Source organism: Dryas octopetala, chromosome 7 (genome assembly GCF_963921425.1).
Source record: "Dryas octopetala chromosome 7, drDryOcto1.1, whole genome shotgun sequence".
In the NCBI taxonomy this organism is placed as follows: Eukaryota; Viridiplantae; Streptophyta; class Magnoliopsida; order Rosales; family Rosaceae; genus Dryas; species Dryas octopetala.
Genome location: NC_141372.1, coordinates 17,697,952 through 17,706,768, shown reverse-complemented (window position 1 = coordinate 17,706,768; position 8,817 = coordinate 17,697,952). Strand labels below are relative to the sequence as shown.

General features: G+C 40.0%; 1 non-coding gene across 1 annotated transcript; it reads left to right on the top strand.

Annotated features, from left to right (window-relative positions):
• Positions 1-740: 740 nt before the first annotated feature.
• On the top strand, positions 741-847 carry LOC147280162 (small nucleolar RNA R71). Its single transcript, XR_015123737.1, has one exon. It is a non-coding gene; the product is annotated as a small nucleolar RNA R71 (small nucleolar RNA).
• The last annotated feature ends 7,970 nt before the right edge of the window (positions 848-8,817 follow it).

Here is an 8,817-nt window from a genome sequence, read left to right as displayed (position 1 = left end):
GCCCAAGAAGCTCTTAGTTTATGCATTAGTTGAACAATGGCGAGAAAGTAACTAGCCAAACCTTTTTAGCTGTCAAACTTTAATATGTTGTGTTCAAATTAACTGTCATTAGCCTTGGATGGTTATTGCATGCTTATCTGATTTGAAACTGAAAACTTAACATTGCAAGATAGAATAAAGTGTGTGTGCGTGTGGTGATGTGTGCGTGTGTTTCCATCTTCCAAAACCCCCCATTTAGTTATTCTAGTGATTAATTGCATTGATTTGTTGCTTATTAACCATTCCCTGTGGGATCGACCTCGTGCTTGTACGCTTTGCTACTGATGCGATTCGTGCACTTGCGAGTATACTTGGAATGAAATAGATGTTTATTTTGTTCTAAGAAAACATTCAACAGATAACTCCCAACCTGATTCACGTGTTCCACATCACCTCCTTGTTCTTGCATACCCATCATCTTCTCTTGAGCCAAAGATAACTTCTGCACCATAGTCTTGATTTCCAAAATCTGTCCCTCCATGGTGTTCGGCACATCAGCTACCTCATACAACCCTCTCTTTGGTCCTCCTCTTGCACGATTGGAATCCCATTGTTGAGAACTCAAAGAAAGCGACTCAAACAAATCTGTAGCCTCATCCTCCGTTTTTGACATGAATGCACCACCACATGCCGAATCCACCTTGGCTTGGTCTCTCTCCAATAATCCCTGATAAAAACAACAAATCACATACCAAGGAGATAGGTTATGGTGTGGGCAGCTAGTAAGTAACTCATTGAATCTGTCCCAAGTCTCATGGAATGGCTCGTCCGCTTTCTGTACAAATCCAAGGATCTCCTTCCGAATCGAATTTGTCTTGGAAATGGAATAGAACTTGTTCAGGAACTTGCTTGAAAGATCATCCCATGTCGAAATGGAACCACTGGGCAGCGAATACAACCACCTCTTTGCCTTGTCCTTAAGCGCAAAAGGGAACATCCTCAAACGGTACTGATCGGCATTCAGGCCCCTCAATTGTGCGGCTTCACAAACCCCGGAAAACTCCTTCAAAAAGTGGATCGGATCCTCCCCATTCAGTCCATGGTAGCTCGGCAACAAGTGAATCTGACCACTCTTGATTTCGAAATCAGTGGCTATTGTTGCATACCGAATGCACGATGGTTGAGTGGGCAGCGAAGGTGCTGAAAAATGGCTCAGGGGCTGCGGCATCATCTCATTTGCTTCAGCCATGTCGACACTCTCAGTCTCTTCACTACTCGAATCTGATGCACTAGGTTGCGGGCTGACTTGTGATATACCTAAAGCTTCGTTCTTGAGCCTCTCCAACCTTGCAACAAGTTCAGGGTTCATAAAACACACCTAATCAAGAGAAAACACACAATCAGTAGAAAGAATGCATATAAAGGCATGGCATTTATTAAAAACTAAAAATTAACAAAAACTGAAATCTAGCTAATATAACCTAATTCTAATGACTAATTACACCAATTCATTGATATTAGACACCATTACCCGGCAACGACGCCAAAAACTTGTTGATTGTTTTCTTAGAACAAATAAGCAATTACCTCATTCTAAGTTTACTCGCAAGTGCACGAATCGCATCAGTAGCAAAGCGTACAAGCACGAGGTCGATCCCACAGGGAATGGTTAATAAGCAACAAATCAATGCAATTAATCACTAGAATAACTAAATGGGGGGTTTTGAAAAGATGGAACACACGCACACACACTTTATTCTATCTTGCAATGTTAAGTTTTCAGTTTCAAATCAGATAAGCATGCAATAACCATCCAAGGCTAATGACAGTTAATTTGAACACAACATATTAAAGTTTGACAGCTAAAAAGGTTTGGCTAGTTACTTTCTCGCCATTGTTCTCCTAATGCATAAACTAAGAGCTTCTTGGGCCTTCCTTAGCCAGTTAACCTACATGTTCCCTAGTTCAAGCTAAGGCAGCTGTTGAATGTTTTCTTAGAACAAAATAAACAATTATCTCATTCTAAGTATACTCGCAAGTGCACGAATCGCATCAGTAGCAAAGCGTACAAGCACAAGGTCGATCCCACAGGGAATGGTTAATAAGCAACAAATCAATGTAATTAATCAATAGAATAACTAAATGGGGCTTTTTGGAAAGATGGAAACACACACACACCACACCACACGCACACACCCTTTATTCTATCTTGCAATGTTAAGTTTTCAGTTTCAAATCAGATAAGCATGCAATAACCATCCAAGGCTAATGACAGTTAATTTGAATACAACATATTAAAGTTTACTGCTAAAAAGGTTTGGCTAGTTACTTTCTCGCAATTGTTCTCCTAATGCATAAACTAAGAGTTTCTTGGGCCTTCCTTAGCCAGTTGACCTACATGTTCCCTAGTTCAAGCTAAGGCAGCTGTTACCCATGCAGGAGTCATTAAGTTTTATGAGAACGTCAAACATGCACAACATATAAGCTTTGACTATTTCCTTATAGAGGTCGCCCAACCCCACTACCAAGAATAATTCCTTATTCCCTTGTTACTTGTGGTTTAGTGTCTTTGACTATTTCACAGCTAAACGTAACAAATAAACTAGATGCAATTACCCTAAGGTGGCCAGTCAAAGGATGCAAACAACTAGTTACGGGTTCTAATAGATAGTGGAAATTTGATACGTGCAAACATCAAACTAACAGACCAAGAGACGGATAAACGATTTGTTAAAGCATGCAAATCTAATAATCAACCTACAACTAACATGCAAGATAGAATAGATAAACCTACATAATTAAAATAGAAAAGAAAATCATAATAATGTAAATAAATTCCCAATCCATGTTGGAAAGCAAATTAATTAAACAAAACAATTAAAAACTAGAATTCCAAAAGAAAAACAAAGAGAACATCCTTAGAGAATGGCAGCGGCAGCGGCACAAGGTGGCAGCGGCGGCACAAGGTGGCAGCGGCTTGACTTCTTCCTCCTCCTTCAGTTCAGCAGAAAAATAAAGAAAGAGAGATGATGGTGGCTGCGGCAAGGGAAGAGAAATAATGGGGGCTGCTAGGGTTCCTAGGCTGCGTGAGAAAAGAAAGAGAGAGAAAGGAGGCTAGGGTATCTGAAATTTCAGAGAGGAGAACCCCCTCCTTGAGTTATAAAGATGTATTTATAGACGAGAGTGGGGCTGAGATTTCTCTTTCTCTTCAATGTGGGATAAGTGTACTCCTTGCACATCAAGACTTATAATTTTCGGCCAAGCATGGGCCTTGGGTTGATTTGGGCTCTTTTTGGGCGTAACTCCCTTTTCAGCTCGCGGAACTGCTGCGCTAACTTCACTAAAATGACCATATTTTGAGCTAGAAAACTCGGAATCGAAATCCGTAAAACTCCCTGCGAAGCTAACATCCGTATCTTTCAAACCATATATGGCATGCTACCTGATTTGTTCTGGAGAATTACAGAATTGCTGTCGAAATTGGTGCTCTATTTTCCAGGGTTTTGACTTCTTTTTCAGCTAGGATTCCTTGGGCTTTCTCTTTGTAGGCGTGATGGGCTAGGGTTTCCTTTAAAAGAACATGGGCTGGCTGCAACAAGCAAGTGGCGTGATGGGCTTTAGGAATGCATGGCTTGCGCATGGCTGTATGACTTGGGCTGAATGGGCTGCAAGCATGCAAATAATGTGTTGGGCTGCCACCTCACCATTCTTGTGGATTTCGACTTCACCTAGGCCCAAAGCCCAATTGACTTCATGACATGATATGGTTGACCCTTGACCATTGACTTTGACTTCCAATTTTACCCCTCTCTCCCTCTTGGATTCGAATTCATTTCTTCCCTCCATTTGATTACATGGATGTCCACCACCTTCTAGAAACTTCTGGAACCTTGACTTGATTGAGTTGACTTTGACCAACCTTCCTAATCCAACTAGGATTTCTTGTAAATGAAAGATTCCTTATCCATTTTGACTTCTCGTAATGACCATATTGCCCTTGGAGTCTCCTAGTTTCATTAGGACTCCTTTCCTTAGTAGGGTTAGGTTTCCTAGTTCAACCAGGAATTCCTGTTCCAATAAGGATTTCTCATTTCTGGCTCGACAATGATGGTTCTGGACTTGATCTTTCCTAGTGTGACTAGGAATCCTCATTTGACTAGGAATTTAGCTCTTTTCCTAGTTTGACCAGGAATTGACCCATTTTCCTAGTTTGACCAGGAAATGTCCCAAAACGGCTCCATTTGCTCCTATTTCCTATTTATGCTTCATTCGACCTAAAAACACAAAAACAAGACAACAGACACAAAAAAGATCGAGTTCTAACACACCAGGTTAGGGAGTTAGTATCATAAAATAGCGTAAAATGAACACTCATCAGCAGCTGTTACCCATGCAGGAGTCATTAAGTTTTATGAGAACGTCAAACATGCACAACATATAAGCTTTGACTATTTCCTTATAGAGGTCGCCCAACCCCACTACCAAAAATAATCCCTTATTCCCTTGTTACTTGTGGTTTAGTGTCTTTGACTATTTCACAGCTAAACCTAACAGATAAACTAGATGCAATTACCCTAAGGTGGCCAGTCAAAGGATGCAAACAACTAGTGACGGGGGTTCTAATAGATAGTGGAAATTTAATACATGCAAACATCAAACTAACAGACCAAGAGACGGATAAACGATTTGTTAGAACATGCAAATCCATTAATCAACCTACAACTAACATGCAAGATAGAATAACTAACCTACATAATTAAATAAAATAAATAAAAAAAATCAGAAACAACAAATAAACAAAGTCTCAATTCATGCTTGCTAAAGAAAATCAGAAACGCAAAATTAAAGGCACCACTAAACAACTAAATTAAATTGCATAAATTAAATTGCATAAACATAAACAACTAAATAAAATCAGAACCATGCATTAAATAAATTCAGAATCATAAACTAATTAACTTCAGTAGCATAAACCAACAATTAAAATAGAAACTAGAACGAAAATCAAAAGAAACAAGGGGAAGGGGCTGTGGCAAGACAAGGAAGAGAAGGCACCTTGCACAAGCAATTTGGCTCACGGCTCTGGTGAGCTAGGGCTTGCGGCTTAGGGGTGTCCTTCCTTGCAGCCACGCCACTCCTCTCTCTCTCTCTACCTTCGGCTAGCCCTCACAAGAATTAAACTAAAACTAACCTAGAACAGCAAAAATAAAACTAGAGAACAAAAGGAATTTCGGCTGGAGTAGGAGGTGAGGAAGTGATCCCTAGGGTTCTGAATGAAGGGGATATATATAGAGGTGCATTCCTTGAGAGGCAAGGAGAAGGAAACATGCGGCTGCTAGGGTTCCTTGTCCTTGTTGCTTGCGGCATCAGCTAGGGTTAGGTGCAATGGGCTTGCGGCATCAGCTTGTCCTCTTGGGCTTAAGTGGCGCATGCAAGTCAGCTAGGGCCCCCTCCCTTGCGCATGGGCTGCTGGTCTTGGACCTTGATGTGCTTTGGGCTCACATGTGTTGGGCTGAGGTGGCTTGCACAAGATGGGCTAGGGTTTCACTCCATGGGCTTCCACCTTGGGCTTGTCACCTTGGGCTTGCGCATGGCTCCTTGGCTGCTAGGGTTTGCATGGCATGCATGCGCATGCATGGGCTGCCATCTTCCTCCTTGCGCATGGCCTTTGGGCTGCTAGGGTTTGGGCCCATGCATGTGCATGCATGGCCCATCTTGGTTCGGCATCCCTAGGGCCCATGGGCCCTCCACTTTTGACTTCCCATTTTGCCCCTCATTTCCATTTGAATTCAAATTCATTTCTTCCCTCCATTCATTTCCATGGTTGTCCACCACCTTCTGGAAGCTTCTGGAACCTTGACCAACATTTCCTGGTGCAACTAGGATTCATTGAAAATGAAAGATTCCTTATCCATTTCGACTTCTCGTAATGACCATATTGCCCTTGTTGGGTTAGGTTTCCTAGTTCAACCAGGATTTCCTGTTGGGTTGGGTTAGGTTTCCTAGTTCAACCAGGATTTCCTGTTCGAATCAGGATTTCACATTTCTGGCTCCGCAATGATGGTTCTGGACTTGATGTTTCCTAGTGTGACTAGGAATCCTCATTTGACTAGGATTTCTGCACTTTTCCTGTTTTGACCAGGATTTCACTCGTTTTCCTGGTTTGACCAGGAATTGTCCCAAAATGGCTCCATTTGCTTCTTTTTCTCATTTCTGCTTCATTTGACCTGAAAATACAAAAACAAGACAAGAAACACAAAATAGCGAGTTCTAACACTCTAGGTTAAGGAATTAGTATCATAAAGTGATGCAAAATGCACACTCATCAAATAGGTCTAGAATGCTAATCCTAACATGAGAAAGTGTTTCTGCATGTCTTTCTTGCCAACCGGTCACATTATGGTGCAATGTAGACGAAATTAGACTAAGAATGCACCGAAATAAAGTTTTCGTTTGTTCTTAACATTAGAAAGTTAAGAACAATTTTTGATTGTTGCCAACCGGTCACGTTATGGTGCAATTTTGACGAATTTAGACCAAGTATGCAATGAAATGACGTTTTTGATTGTTCTTAAAACCAAATATGGTTTAATAGGTCTAGAACGCTAACCCTATCATTAGAAAGTGTTTCGTCATGTCTTTCTTGCCAACCGGTCACGTTATGGTGCAATGTGGATGAAATTAGACCAAGTATGCACCAAAATGATATTTTCGTGTGTTGTTAGCGTCAAATATGGTTCAACAGGTCTTGAACGCTAATTCTAGTTTGTGAAAGTGCATCCCCATGGCTTTCTTGCAAACTGGGAACGATTTGGTGCAATTTGGACAAAATTATACCAAGTATGCAACGAAATGACGTTTTTGGGCGTTCTTAAAATCGAATGTGGTTCAATTTGTCTAGAACGCTATTCCTAACATGAGAAAATGTTTCCCCCTGTCTTTCTTGCCAACTGGTCATGTTTTGGTGCAATTTAGACGAAATTAGACCAAGTATGCAACTAAATAACGTTTTCGTGCGTCCTTGAAACCAAATGTTGTGCAGTAGGTTTAGAACGCTAATCCTAACATGAGAATTATTTTTGCAGGTCTTTCAAGCCAACTAGTCACGTTATGGTGCAATTTGGACGATATTAGACAAAGTATGCACATAAATGAAGTTTTCGTAAGTTCTTAACATCAAATGTGGTTCAATAGGTCTAGAACGCTAATCCTAACATGAGAAAGTGTTTGCTCTTGTCTTTCTTGCTAACCGATCACGTTTTAGTGAAATTTGGACCAAATTTGACCAAGTATGCACCAAAATTATATTTTTGTACGTTTTTAGCATCAAATGAGGTTCAATAGGTGTATGACAAGACTACCCCCAGATTTCCAAGCTAGAACCCGGAGTGATCCTATGGGGTCCAACAGCAACCGGGTGTTAGGCCCGCTAATCTCCACTGAAATCCAAAATTTATGTCTGAATTGAAACAGAGCATAGCTAAATAGAATTTTTGCAACATCCAAAAACATAGAATCAAAATAAGACAAGAATATTGTGCCAACATTGTTAACGAACGAATGGTGGGAAAAACATATGCCTCGACGTGGTGCGGTCCGACCTCAGCGATTTCTACAACCTGGGGGGAAAGACGTAAAAAAGATAAAAAGTGAGAATGATCTCTGTGAGTGGACAAATAAATAAACTTTAGAACCAACCCCTTGAAAACCATTTGTAAAAATGCGCGTTTACTTTAAACTCATTTTCTTTAAAAATCCCCTAGTTTTAAAACTATTTCTCAAATCCATTTTTAAATCACCTCGAACTGTAAATCTAACTCTGAAAAACAAATAATACTCTCAAGTTGTAAAATTATTAAAATATCTGAAATGCAAACGCAAAGCCTTACTGAAACTGTCATTTAAAATATTTACTGATGCGAAATCATTTCTCAAAATACTCCACAAACTGAAATCTCACGCCACACTAGTACCCGAGGAACTGCTGGTCATACACTGCCGAGTCATCTTTAGGCAAGTGCAGAGCAATATGTGATGCTGGTCATACACTGCCGATTGGGCAAGTGCAGAGCAATATGTCATGTTGGTCATACACCGCCAACTAGGCAAGTGTAGAGCAAATGCTGGTCATACACTGCCGAATTATCTCGAGGCGAGTGCAGAGCAATATATAATGCTGGTCATACACCGCCGAGTCATCTCTAGGCGAGTGCAGAGCAATTCTGTACCTGCTGAGGAAGGGTACTAATATGGCGGTTTGAAACTGTTTTTAGATATTTCAATAAACCACATCTCAAGAATACTCATCCAGATAAAACTGAAAATATAACTTTCAGTAAATTCGCTTAAATAAAATCATTCTCAAATCGTGAAAACTGCTCAATCAAAATCCTTTCCAAAGAAATAGAAGTTTTAATCATAAATAGCTTAGAATAATACCCAAGAACCATTACCATAAACCTTCCTTATGATACTCATGCAATGCAACCATGATCTCAAATCTCACTTCCTTAACTCATATCAAAACAATTATTTACCAAAAGATTTTCAAACTTATGCAATTCAACAGATTTTCAAAGCATCTCATAAAACATTAATCAAAAGTTTCAAACAGTAAATCATTATTATTTTCCTCTTTTCAAAATGAATAAACTTGCACTAGCTTGTTTAAAACCCTCAATTAAGTTAGCATGCAATAATTAAATAATTTTCTTAAAATAAATAAAACCCAAATTGCATAAAACATTTATAAAACAAAGTCCACTCACAGTTTACTTCGAGCTATGCCGAATCCTTTCCGAAATTGATTCCTACTCACTACCCCTCACTTGTTTGCCA